We start from the raw sequence: 14380 nt of genomic DNA, 5'->3' as shown, positions 1-14380 counted from the left end.
CAAAAAATTCAGTTGAGAATTGCAATTCACAGTTGCACCTAAAGAGAACATCTCATCAGAATTCTTAAAGGGCATGGGAATTCTGCAATATCAAAACATAATGTTTACTACTAATGACATAATCTTAAAACACCAGAAAATTACTATAATTTCTTGAGTTTTTACCCAATATTAAATTTTTAAAGACCTCTAACAAACTGTTATCAGCATTAGTGTTATTCATGCTATGAAATATCCTTTTACGTGATTTTTATTATATTGCACTTTCATTCCAAGGTGTTATAAATATAGTGCATTTGTAATGTACCAAATAGTTCCTTGTCACCAGAACTGAAGCCACAATCACCTCTTTGGAACTGGAATGATATTACCATATACTTAAATTAAAAATTAATTTATTAAAGCATTTAACAAAGCAAAATATTTAAAGAGTATTTAATCTCTGAAAATGTTCACTCTTTTCTATTGTCATCTGAAGTAGGACCAAGAAATGAATTGCAACAATCACTTTTACTTCTGTAGACTCTCTCTGCTGAAGATCTATATTACAATCTTTGGTGAAGGGATATCAGCTGGAGGAATTTAGTTTTGAAGTTACAAAATGAAAACTGCATTAATAATTCTTCTGATAACACTTCACAGTTCCAGTGTTTCTGCCAGGTGGCAGTAAAAATGGTTTGAAAGACAGTATGTGGCTGATGGCACCAATGGGAGGGAATAGGTAAAGAGATGGAATTTTATCAACACAGTTCAATGGCACAAAGTTTGCTATACATGAAATGGATTCCCTGTGATTGCTCTCATTAAATATAAGAAAACATGATTAGGTCCTCAAGATGACAATTCAAAACACACATTTAACCCAATGTGCATTGAAAAGGTTCAGTTATAAACTCCAGAAGAATAGGCTGGTTCTAGAAATGACAATTCTCTTATGTATTTCTAAGACAAAAGACTATAAAATGCATATTTATATCCTCTCTAAAACCCCAAAACATTAGATGAACCTTTTATAACTATGATGTAATAACCTACTGGCTTAATCTGTTCAGGGATTATATTTTATTGCTGCAGCTGGAACAAGAAACGAGATGAAGAAAACAGAGTGGCCCAATTCCGGGTATAGTCACCACAACTCAGGAACAACAGCTCTATAAAAAAGTATGCTGTGCCATTTCCAAAGAAGTAGACCCAAATATAAAAAGGTCAGTTAAGATCAGAGGTCTGGCACTGTTCCCTTGAAATGGATTTTGAGAATATAAATACAATATGCAGTAAATTAGATTTGATTTCTGTTAAATTATGCTTTGATACTGCATTCAGCCTAAGCTGGCTTCAATCAAAGTCACGCTACATCTCTGCTATGCTAATGCCCCCTGGTGAGAGTGAGTGGGTGATATGGAAATCAGTTGGCTGAACATGAGTAGAAAGCATAGGCCAAGCATGAGGTGGGCTTGCAGATGAGAGGATGGGGACCCTAAAGGTTAATCACATCATGTTCAGAGTTGTTCTTTATGGGAAAATATGACTTTCTATGGCAGGCATGAACATGGAGACAGACATGCTCAGTTGCATACATTAATGTGTGACGGTGGTTACAGGCACACTGAAAGGCTCTCTTTCTTTGGCTACAATTTTGTGCCTGAGTGAATAGTTTCTTATTCTGTAATAATAAACATTTTGAACTTTGAATCTTAAACTCAAGTAGAAAATGACTCTGTGTTATTTCATATTTTTGCTTGCTAAATTCTGATATAATTAGAATTATATAATTTTATGAGAATAATTTGCAAGTACACACTTCTATCATTTGCTTGTGTGTAAGATTTGCTGAGTCAAAAACTGCTTAATACAACAATAATTAACATTAATTGAGTGTTTATTAAATACCAGGAAATGTACTAAACCATCCTGAGACATTATTTAATATTTGAAGTGCTCTATGTTTTTTAAATTTTTTTTTACTTATTGATGAGGGGGGGGCGGAGGGAGAGAGGGAGAGAGGGAGAGAGGGAGAGAGAGAGAGAGAGAGAGAGAGAGAGAGAGAGAGAGATCAGTTTGTTGGTCCACTTATTTATGCATTCATTGGTTGTTTCTTGTATGTGCCCTACTTGGGGATCAAATCTGCAACCTTGGTGCACCAGATGATGCTCTAACCAACTGAGCTATCCAGTCAGGAAAAGAGCCAAGAACCTCATGTCTTAACTACTACCATTCTGATGTAAAGACCAGTAAACAGAGTTTTATAAAGGGTACACAGTGTTTTTAAAGATTGAAGCAATAGTTTGGAAAATGAGTTTGATTTCTGGCCCATCTGATGCCATAGTTGGACCTCATAAACACTGAGTTGCTGCATTTATATTGTTCATTTCGAGCCATAATCTGGCTGAGAATTTGTTGTGCCTCATTCCAAAAGGAAGTATAAACATTGTATGATATGATTTTCAATATAGTATGATATTATTAAAACTACAACATTATATTTTTCTGAATAATTGCTTTAATTATTAAAATAGCATAAAACCTTATGATTTTGCTCTTTCTGTGCTACCTGGAAGTACAACTTTCCTTAAGTACACTTATTACAAGTCATTTTTTATTCAAAAGCTGATAGTCCTTTCTTGGCCAGTATGGCTTAGTTGGTTGGAATGTTTTCAGTTAGACTGAGGTTGTGAGTTCCATTCTGGTCAGGACACGTACTTCGGTTGCAGGTTCCATCCTCAGTTGGGGTGTGTACTGGGGCAACCAATAAATATTTCTCTCTCACATTGATGTTTCTCTCCCTCTCCCTCACCCTCCCTTCGTTTTTCTCTAAAATGAGTATGTCCTTGGGTGAGGATAAAAATTAAAAAAAAGTTAAAAAGCCAACAGCACTTTTTCTATTGCTTGTCCTTGCAGTGCTTGCAAATGATTCTCCTCAGTGTAGCATTTTGGTTCCCATCAACCGGCCCAAGATTTTACCATCCTGGCACTCACTTGTTCCCAAACTAACTCCAGCCTTTAAATAAATAGATGTAGGTCAGCCTACATCTATTTATTTATTTATTTAGTTAGTTAGTTAGTTAGTTTGAAGTTGGAATAGGCTTACCATTTATTTTTTATTGAGGTATAATTAACATATTATATTAGTTTCAGGTATACAACATAATGATTATATATTTGTATAATGTACAAAATGATCATCACAATAAGTCTAGTTAAACATCCATTACCTCATTTTTTTTCTCAATACTCCTACCCTCTCCAGCTATCCCTCCTTCAATCACTCACACATGTACTTGCTTGTTCTTGCTGTTAACCCATCTTGATATCCATTATCCTTTGATCCACCTTGTCCACAATGATTAGCCTGAATACACTCTCATCTTGTACTTTTCTTGTGTTCTTCCTGCTGAAAGGCAATTGCCCTTGCTTGCATTGCCTTGTTTCTCTATTTCCACCTCCTCATCTATGTGATTTACTTCCTCAGTTCAAGTTGTAAGCTCTTACTGCTTTGGGGTGCTGTCTATCATTATGCAATGAAATGTGTTCTTATTTGGCCTGGAAAAGTCTTAAACAGTGAACACTAAATAAACGAATGCCTTGAAATAGGAAATTAAAAACAAATCTTGATCTGAAGGAAGTACTCAATTTTTTTTCATCTTATCAGACTGGAAGGATATGACACATTCCCACAGGGACAGTGATTCATTATTGTAGTAATTTGGGTGGAGGGATGTTAAAGAAAATATGTTGTGTGAAAAAAATCTTCTGATTCTGATATACCCATCTTTAGAAAATCCCCCCCCCCCCCCAAATTGAAAATGTATGATGTGAAGACTATAAATGAGCAGTTACCATCACAGAGTGGACAATGAAGAAACAAATAAACATTGTTTAACAACCATGCCTAGAAAATCCTACAAAAAATTAGTAAAATACTTTTCCCATCGGCAAGAAACAGATGAAAAGTCACTTCATTAAAAATACCATATAGAACTAGAGTAAGGGATGAATGTTTACTCAGTTTATAATCAGAACAGGTTGGCTCCTAATTGATAAATGATTGTTTCTTCAACATATTTAATCCTATTTAATTTTTACTATTTAACACTTCATTTGATTTCACAAGAATTTCTGTTAATAATATTGGAAATGCATAATGTCATAAAATATTTGATTTCAACCTTATTAACATGTAATTCATTTCAGAGGAAGCAATGAATTTATAATGGAAAATATAATTTAGGAATATAGGATTTAAAATCATCATTTTTATAAAGCCAGTTTAATCACATTTTGTCCATTTGTCAAGGAGTATTTGTTCAAGGAGTATTAATGATCAAATTGCTAAACTGCCTATCTTTTCAATTAACCATTTTCTTATTGAGTTCCCAGCAATAAATGTTCTAGATGAGTGATATGCCTTCTTTTTCAACCAGAACCTTATATTTAGCTGACATTAAAGTTTTTATTCCATAATATAAACAATATCTATCTCTTTCTTTCAACAATAATTGCTTTTTCAATGTTGAAATGAAAAAGGAAAGGTACTAAATGGTTTACTGCTTTCAGAAATATGGAAAATCAAGTAAGTGGTCAAAGGAAATGGAATGACTACAGTGAACCACAACCTTTAGATTTGTCACCTGTTTGGACCTCCCATTCTATTCTACACCCATGGCAAGTCTCATATGCACAAACTGCACTCAATCCTTGTGCAAGCAAGGATGCAGAGATGCACTGCAATTATGCAACTATCACTCTACATTTTTAAATCACTTATGAAATTTATTGATTGTGAGAGGACTAATTATGGGGGTTCATATAATATCTAAACATAACTAACTAAAAGTATTCATGTTAACTCCCAATTTGATAACTGAAGTAGGTCATGAAGTTAGTTAAATGTAACAATAAAGGACTCTAAGTGGTCTCTGGGTTGACATGTATAGTAATTGTGAAGCAATTCCAAGGAAGGGGTTAAAGTAATGAGTTTTGGTGGTAAGTGTAACACACTCACAAAAAAGTCTCCATGTATTGTGTGATAGCAATTAAAACCATTTTCTATAATTTATAGTCAGATAATATGCTCCTCTCTAAAAAGGACAACATATAATAAATATCAAAATGAAAGATTCTACTATTATCTAGAGTAGACAGAATACCTCTGAAAAGAGTAAACTCAGATAAAGTTCAAAATATTTTGCATTTTATCTCATAGGCAAGTCATCCTTATAGTAAATAGCTACATACATGTAGCCATTTTGTACATGGTCTTAACTTTCCTTTGAATAACGTATTACTGGAAAACATCATGGTACTAAACTTGTGCTGGAAGTGAATTCAGATATTAGTTGGTACTTTAACTCATAGTATTATTCAATTATTTTAAGCAAATTTTTATTGGTTTTATTTTGTGTCCAGTTCTGATGACACTTAGATCACAGTCTTCTGGAACTCACTGCTGACCAGATGAAACTGACATGAAAACAATCAAGCATGATATAACAGGCTGAATGTAATAAGTGGTGAAAATCAGGATGCCCCACAATTGAGAATAACTTGCCTCAGTCTACTCTGTCTATCTCCAACTCTTGGGGAGTGCACTGAGAAAGAGAAAGAAAGAGCAAGAAATTGATTTGAGGTAAGGAACGGAAGGGTGGAAGGTTGTTCCTTACGGGGGACTATGTATGTATTACATTAGAGATAATGAGCATTCCAGACTGCACCAATGCACCATTACCATCACCTGGTTTCATTGATACTTTTCGCAGTCCAAGTCAGTGTGTTTCTGGGACTGAAGGATTATGTCAGTGAAACCATATAAGGTTTATGTTAGTAAAACAATACATTTTTCCATGTAAATGGTTTTTACCAAGTGTCGCAGGTTCGATTCCCAGTCAGGGCACATGCCTGGGTTGCAGGCCACGGCCCCCAGCAACCGCACATTGATATTTCTCTCTCTCTCTTTCTCCCTCCCTTCCCTCTCTAAAAATAAATAAAATCTTTAATAAATGGTTTTTACTGGCTTTATAAAGTCCAATTTAACCAATAGAGTTTATGTTGCAATACATGTGATAGTTAACTAATAAAGTTGGATGTATATATACACATAATTTGAAAATTTATTATATTTCAGATCACTAAAATATATTTCATTTTAGTTATATGTAAAAACAAGGAACTGAGTAACTATAGGAAGCCAGTTTGAGAGTCAAATGCAAGTTTCATTGAATTTTTGAATTCTGTAAGAGTTATAAGTTGAAAACGTAGAGAATCTGTCAAAATTTTAAACAGATTCTGAACTGTAAATCCCATTTTTCCAGATCATGCTATCCTTTACTAATAGGAGTTTTGATTTTCTACTTGTTTTCCTGACTCAAATACTATAATAATAATAATAATAATTTTTACTATATTTAATATAGATTATAATTTTAACATAATTATGAAAAAAGTCATAATAGTGTAATACATAATAATTTTTTGTTTTCTTTAAGGAAAGATTAATTCTCAAAAATACTATTAGCTTAAAATCTAATACATGATTAAATAGAATGATAATAGTATTTTATTATTCTTTAAAAAATAATCTCATTTTTTACCAGCAAGAAGAATAGTTCAAAGAATGTTGAAAAAAATTACCTCCTGATCCTAAATTGGGAAAACTTTTCATATTGTGGTAGAAGGAGATGTAAGTGTAAAGGTGAGGGGGGAAAAATGATAGCTTAAAAATGGCTCTTCAAGTAAATGGTGAGACATGACATCCATTTCCACTCACTTAACCTGTCAACTTGCCAGAACTGTCATGTCAGCACTCCTGCTAAACCATGAAGGCTGATCACATCCCATTATCTCATATTTTTAGAAAAAGATTGCATGAAGATGCCAATCAGAAAAAAAAAGGAAAGAAAGCTTGCAACCAAAAAACAAATGTACTGATGCTGAGGTCTGCTTAGTTAACGGAATTTTAATATGCAACTGAAATGTTTCTTAATAACATTAATTACACGCTTAGTAAGGCACCATCCTAACTCATTAGTGCCTTCCTTTTGTTGTATTTTATCTCTTACTAGCAGAATGGGGACTATGTGATTGGCCATTAATGTTGCTTAATCTTTTTAGAGCACTATTTAAAGCTGCTTGCATAAACATTTTCTAGGTAAGTAGCACCTACGTATGCATATGTGTGTACCAATTAACTTCACTAACATTTGACGTGCCCTGACCACATGTGTTATGCTAAACCTGGAGGCAGCAGAAAGATAAATAAAACAACGTACTTACTGACAAAGAGCTAATAGTTTTATAAGGCAGGTAAAAATAATATCCCCAATAAATCTGAGTAGCAATGCTTGCTGTGAGATTTAAAAAGGCCTTCAGATAGATCATAACTCAAACTTTAATTTAATTTGGTAGTTTATGTTTTTTAATGAATCTAATTATGTACTATTCCCTTGAGTAACACTTAATATGTTTAAATAAATAATATAGTAATTCAAATGTCATGCATATAATATTCAGGTGTAATGCACATGCATTTTACAGTATGTATATCTATATATGTATATATACACACACAATTTATACACATAATGGATATATAATATAGTCATATAATATGCATATGTATACACAGATATACATATAAAATATATATCATAATATATATATCATGATATTTCTTCCTGTCTACAAATTACTCATAAAAGTAAAAATTTTGACTGTGTTAAAAGGTGTGACTAAAATGTTAATACTATTTTTTTGGAAATAGCCAGGAAAACCTCAATTTTAATTTCATGATACTGTTTTAGGCTATAGAATTTGTATTCTTCTAATATTTAATATTTATAGTACTTTAACTACTAAGTTAACACAATGTTTATTCTCATGTAAATAGAGTCCAAAATTAATGGGTATTTAAGATTTTTGCTATTTAGTTTAAGAAAATGCAGTGAAAACATTACTCAACTTTCTTTTATTGACTACAACAAAAGTAATGGATAAAATGGGAAAACTATCATATCCCTAAACCAAAATTGTGAAGTCCCCCTTCCAAACATTGTCAAGTCTGGAATAAAATGAGAGAACATGGTAAACACCAACTAGCCTCAATACACAATACTCTATCAATGCCAATTTCACAAAAGTTATCTGTCAGCATTATGAGGGTCCATTCCCTAATCCTTTGATGGGAAAGAAAGATCACGAGTCAAGAGACAGACTGGGTACATATGAGACTAGACTCTGTAGATAAAGACCTGAAATTTAAAAGTCAGAGGAAAAGATACTGAAGGAAAGAAAAAGACATGCTTACTGTAAGATTATAAGGTACCCCCAGAGAGATAAAGAATATATTATCTCCCAATAATTACCCAAGGGAACAGAGGAATACTTTAGAATAAATAGTTTTTCATAATATAAGTGAAATTATATACAACAGGACCTCTCTTTAAAAAGAGAAAAAAATGGAAATAGGGATAAAGGGACTAAAAGACAAGTGCAGATGAAGAATGTTTTATTCAAGCTTAGCAAGGAAATAAACAAAAGGTAGAATAAAATTAAAGAAACAAATTCTAAAAATAAGAAGAAATGATAGTTGCTATTTAAATAGGCATCAAGAAACATATAATAGGAACAGTATGGAATTTCTTCAAAAAACTAAAAATGGAACTGCCTTTTGACCCAGCAATTCCAGTGCTGGGATTATATCCTAAGAATCCTCAAACACCAATTCAAGAGAACTTATGCAACCCAATGTTCATAGCTGCATATTTACAATAGCCAAGTGTTGAAGCAACCTAAATGCCCATCTGTAAATGAATGGATCAGAAAACTGTGGTATATTTACATGATGGAATACTATATAGCAGAGAGAAAGAAACTCTTGCCCTTTGCAGCAACATGGATGGATCTGGAGAGCATTATGCTAAGTGAAATAAGCCAGGCAGTGAAAGACAAATAGCGTATGATCTCACCTATAAGTGGAACCTGATCAATAAAACAAACAAGCAAACAAAATATAAACAGAGACATTGAGATAAAGAACAAACTGACAGTAACCAGAGGTGAGGGGGAAATAAGGGAAAGGGTCATCAAGGAATATGTATAAATTAGGACCCTTGGACGAAGACAAGCAGTGGGGGTTGGGAGGGGAGGACTGAATGTGGGACATGTGGGATTGGTAGGGTGGGGGAGAGAAGTGAGGACAAGTGTAATTGAACAACAATGGAAAAAAAAAAGAAAAAAATCACCAAGGTACAAAAATAAAAAAGAAACATACAAAATGAAAGAAAAATGACTACTTCAAAATTCTAGCAAAGTTAACACATATGAAACTGAAATAAAGGAAAGCCAACATAACTCATGGTTTTGAAGAAAAGAAACACAGAAAAAATGGCCAGAAATAAGAAAAAATAAATCATTCTTGAAAAAGAGTACTAAAGCATGAATCTGAACATTCACAGGTCTTATGGTGACCAGGACCAAGATATAACCTAGCAGAGTTGTGGAAGAGGGGGCTACATTGGTAGTCATATAGTCCTGGGTTGGCCATAAAGTTTGTTTGGTTTTTCCCATAAGATGGCTCTAGTAGTGCTTAGCTGTCTTTAACTTCATTGAAAACAATTTTGTTAGATTGTATTGTGACAGCTGTCACATCAGCAGGCATTTGAAAAAAAACTTACCAAAATTGGCGAATTTTTGTGTAGCCATTTTAATATCAGAGATGGAAGAAAATATGCAACATTTGGGGGAAATTATGCTTTATTATTTCAAAAAAGGTAAAAACAACTGAAATGCAAAAAAAAAGAGAGATTTGTGCAGTGTATGGAGAAGGTGCTGTGACTGAGCATATCAAGGGTGGTTTGCAAAGTTTCATGCTGGAGATTTCTCACTGGATGATGCTCCATGATTGGGTAGACCAGTTGAAATTAATAGTGATCAAATCAAGACATTAATTGAGAACAATCAATATTATCCCACATGGGAGATAGTCTACATAGTCAAAATACCCAAATCAATAAAGTCATTGGTGAAAATGAAAAATGTGGCTTTTATTTTACAGAAAAAACTAAATGGACTTTTTGGCCCACTCAATAAAAGAGCATCCCAGCCAAGGATAAACATGTTCTCTAAGCCTCAGACTTCAATACAGTTCCATTCAATACCAAGACAAAAAAAAACATTTTCACCAATGTGTGAGGAAAAGAAAGTATGACTTAATAATTTCATATGTATTCACTAATTTAGAGGCAATGAACAGACATTGTCAAACATACAAGGCTCTCCAAGAAAATCAAGTCATTGACTCAAACCAGCCAAGTCTAAGGAACCAGTACTTGTTTTTCACTTTTAAAATGAGCATTAACTTAAGATATGTTAACTCCTTCACATTATGAAAACTGCTGGAATACACAAGACAAAACAATGCATTTTTGAAACCTCCTATTTAATCAAAACATATAGAGCAACAAAAAAATGTGATGCTTAATAATAATTAAATGGAGCTCTGCATAAAGTAGCTAATTAGCATCAGGGGCAGGAAACATTAAGTGCTTGTAGGGGGGGAAATGATCACTCAGGTCAGGGGGTAACAGTGTGTCCAGGTATGAAGAGCTGCAGGGAGTAAAAGTGTAGGTTTCCATCTAAGACCCAGGACAGTATTTGCTGAAAAGAATCTCAACATGAAAGGGTTCACACATAATACCTACATATTTTCCAATATGTAGGAAAATATTTCCATATTTTCCAAATTTTTCAGATTTCAATGTAGGGTGCAGAAGGGTGGAGTTGAAAATAGTTACATTACTTACTCTTTATATAATGTCTGCTTTATAATTTGCCCTGAATAAATTTTTTAATCACTCTCTTTTCATTGACCTTTTTGGTGGCCTCAATAAAATGCTTCAGAGCATTTATACAAAACTCCAACTCCAAACAAAACTTTCTAAAGTGGATATACATTTAATTTTTGTATTTAAACAGTTGAAAAATTGGAAAAATCTTTTCCTTTTAAATTTCTGTTTAGAATAGTGGCTGTGTCTTTAAAATAATAATAAAAGATGAGCATTTTGCAAAAAACATATTTATTTATCAATTATATTTTTTTATCCAAAGGAAAAGGACTCCTTTTGAGTCACCAAATCAGGAAATACTTGGAAGTTAACATAATGCTACATGTTGTCAGTTTGTTTTTGATATTTTAAACAAGTGTTACCTGATATACTGAGCTTTTTGTCTCCATACTGGAGGCAACCAGCATCTACTATATGGTACATAAGATACAGAACAAAGCAGGGCTCAGCCTCATAAGCAAGGCAGCTGGCAGATTTGCCAGTTCTTTTCCAAATTACTCATCATGTTTTGAACTGCTGCTGGAAAAAATGTGTTGCCCATCTCCAAAATAGATGTTCTTTTTTTAATTTTATTTTTAAGCTTGGGAAAGAGTCCCAATCGAAAATAAGACAGATGGGTATAGGAAGCAGATATTTGTCCATTTTAGATCATTTTCTTCTGTCAGTTACCTCATCAGAAGTGTTTTTCAAATAAACAATGAATATTTCAGCATTCACAGTTAACTAAGTCCTAGGATGTACTGTTGCGTCTTGTATAAAGAGTGCTGCTGGAAAAGCAAAAAGTCAGAACCACAGGAAGGGCTGGTGGATTTTTAATGATCAAAATGTCATTTGTCTGGATTTTGTATTAAAGGGCCCTTTTTGAGATGTTGGTGACATTGAAGATGAATAAGTGAAATCTGGAGAATACTGTCCTCTATTGGCAAATACGTGACTGTTTTCAGTAAACTTTTCCATGTGGAGGATCTGCTAAACCAAGACTTATTCTTACTCTGTCAAAAGTATAGGCCAGAAAGGTGTTTATTTCATTTGTAAAAATGTCTGGAGATGCCAATTCTTTTACTCAGATGCAGCTCATAGAAGTCATGCATTTGGACAGAACTCCCAATTTGGGGTTTATAATGATTTCTAAATGGCCTTTCCACACAGACTACCAAGTAGTGACTGGTTTCTGAATCTTTAGTATTCTAAAATCTGCATATATTTCTAATTTTCACTTGAAAGGTTTAGACAGGGACAACCCACTAATTTTCTCTAAGTTTTGTACACTTGGTACCTATGTGTTCAGTTAATGTATTCTGGAATTAAAAGATTGTATCCTCTCCCCATTTTTCTGTGGTTTTTACTTTGTAGAAGGCCCTTAAAAATATTGGTAGGAGATTCAAAGTTGAAAAATTTACATTTCAGTCCACTAACAAATATTGATATCAGTGTAGTTCTGTATTATTTCAATATTTAATTTGATTTGATTTGATTTGTATCTTCTGACCTTTCACTATAAGTTGACATATCTATAGTCCCTGAATTAAAACTGATGTAAAAAGTTGATGCAAAGAAAAAGCAGGCTAATTTCCTCATTATCAGTTTCTTCTCTGGTGAGCCAATAAAAGCATATCTATCATCTAGTGTTCAAAATTAATAGTAGTTGTCAAGTTTAAAGTATAGTTCTTTATATTTCTGAACATTGTCATAAGTCATTCAAGACAGATTTATGAAATGACAGACTTTCCCAGAATAAAGTATAATGTGTCAAGAAGCTATTCTTTAGTTCCAGTCCAATGAAACTTAAAGAAATCATTTTAAACAAGAATAAAAAACTTTTGAAATACCTTGTAGGTGATAAATGCATCTCAATATTCTGCGTGCATAACAGTTTCTAATCAATTCATTTTCATTTATGAGTTTTAAAATATATTGGAAATTATTAACAAATTGTTCTATTTTGGGGAAACAAGAAATAATATAAAATGAGTGATCATGGTTCATTAGCATATGGTTTCTCTATATAGAGATTTATGTAACAAATGTGACTTCTCTTGTTTTCAAAATTATTTCATTATTTCCCATTCACTTCTTAATTTTAGATGCTACACTATAATATGCAAAATTAACACACTATATAAATTCTTATAAATACAAATGAGGTTTAGAAACTATAACCTACTCCTTGATTTTTAACATCAATTGTAAAAAGCATGACCAATTTAATAACTGTGTTTCAAAAAAGCCTGCAATTTATGTACAATTAACTGTAAGCCATAACTGTATTTTAAAAACATTAAAATGTGAAATAGTATGTCTCAAAACTAGGAATATATTAATCAATGTTGGCATACAAAACATTTCACTTAATTATCAAACTTGAACTAAGTGCATTCCTACAGCAGCTTTAATAAGTCAGCATTATTCCTTTCATTTTATAAAGAAAGTATCTGAGGATCAGGGATATTAACTAACTAACAAAGAAAGTACTGCTTGGAAACCACAGGGCAAAAATTCAGATCGGAAAGTCCAAGTTCTATTTTACTGCATTTTCTATCCATGTAAGAACATACTATATAAAAATAAAGTTTGTTAATGTTTCAACCAATAGGAAAAAAGTTTGTGAGTTTGACCAATATGCATCAAACAATGTCAAGCCAGTATATTAAGAAAGCTTTTGAAGTTCGATGGACCATTTACAAAGCTGTGTTAAACTGAATGAATTACTGAGGTATGTCTTGGTGTAGTAAAGAAGCAATCTACTACATTCCTTCATTCATGCAACCGTCCTTTCATTTATTCAACCATCTATTCATTTACTTACAACACAATTACCAAGATTTCTTTTACTTCAGCACATTTACTGGTTGGTTAAGCTAAACTTAGAAAAATGCAGAAAGGTTATTAAATCAATTAATTTAAAAATAATTTACCTTACAAATATGTACAGATAACAACCGCATACATTACTGCAGGCAAAAGCTCCTAACTTCAATTTTGCAAAGCCAAATGAAGGATGAAATATAGTAAAACCAAAAACTTTTCATGCCAAAGTATATAGTTCATATCTCCCTTTTTCTCTTAGTGTAACTATTTATAATAACTTGAAGCATTTTATTAAATTTCATTTAAACAGGTATGCAGATAGTAATTATGCAGCAGTTAAAATGCTCTTAAAAAGCAAGGACCCCACGCAGCTTAAAGTACATAAAATAATAAAACTTTTTCATTTAGTTTATACATAACTAATTTTTTGAATAACACATATAACTAGGAATTGATTATTTTACAGGTACAAGAAAAGGAAGGATCATATTTTTCTCATGAAAACTTAGCAGTTTATAATATTAATCATTCAGAAATTCTTTTAGAAGAAAATTGTTACCTATTAAGTAGCAAATGTCACTATAAAATCATTTATCAAAGTAATGAAAAGATCAGGAGCAACTTTTACAGAAGAGAGTTCCACAAGTAATATTTATTTTGGATAAATAATTACATTTCATTCTATCATATTGAGCTATGCATGAGTTATGAAGCATTGTACAAAGCCATGCTAA

General features: G+C 32.6%; 1 protein-coding gene across 18 annotated transcripts in view; it reads right to left on the bottom strand.

Moving 5' to 3' along the window:
* Positions 1-14380, bottom strand: part of ROBO2 (roundabout guidance receptor 2) — a 1287372-nt gene that overhangs the window by 112627 nt on the left and 1160365 nt on the right. The window lies entirely within an intron of this gene.

This window comes from Phyllostomus discolor, chromosome 2, assembly GCF_004126475.2.
Source record: "Phyllostomus discolor isolate MPI-MPIP mPhyDis1 chromosome 2, mPhyDis1.pri.v3, whole genome shotgun sequence".
Classification (NCBI taxonomy): Eukaryota; Metazoa; Chordata; class Mammalia; order Chiroptera; family Phyllostomidae; genus Phyllostomus; species Phyllostomus discolor.
Note: the sequence above shows the minus strand (reverse complement) of the source record. Positions and strands in the feature narration are given on the sequence as shown.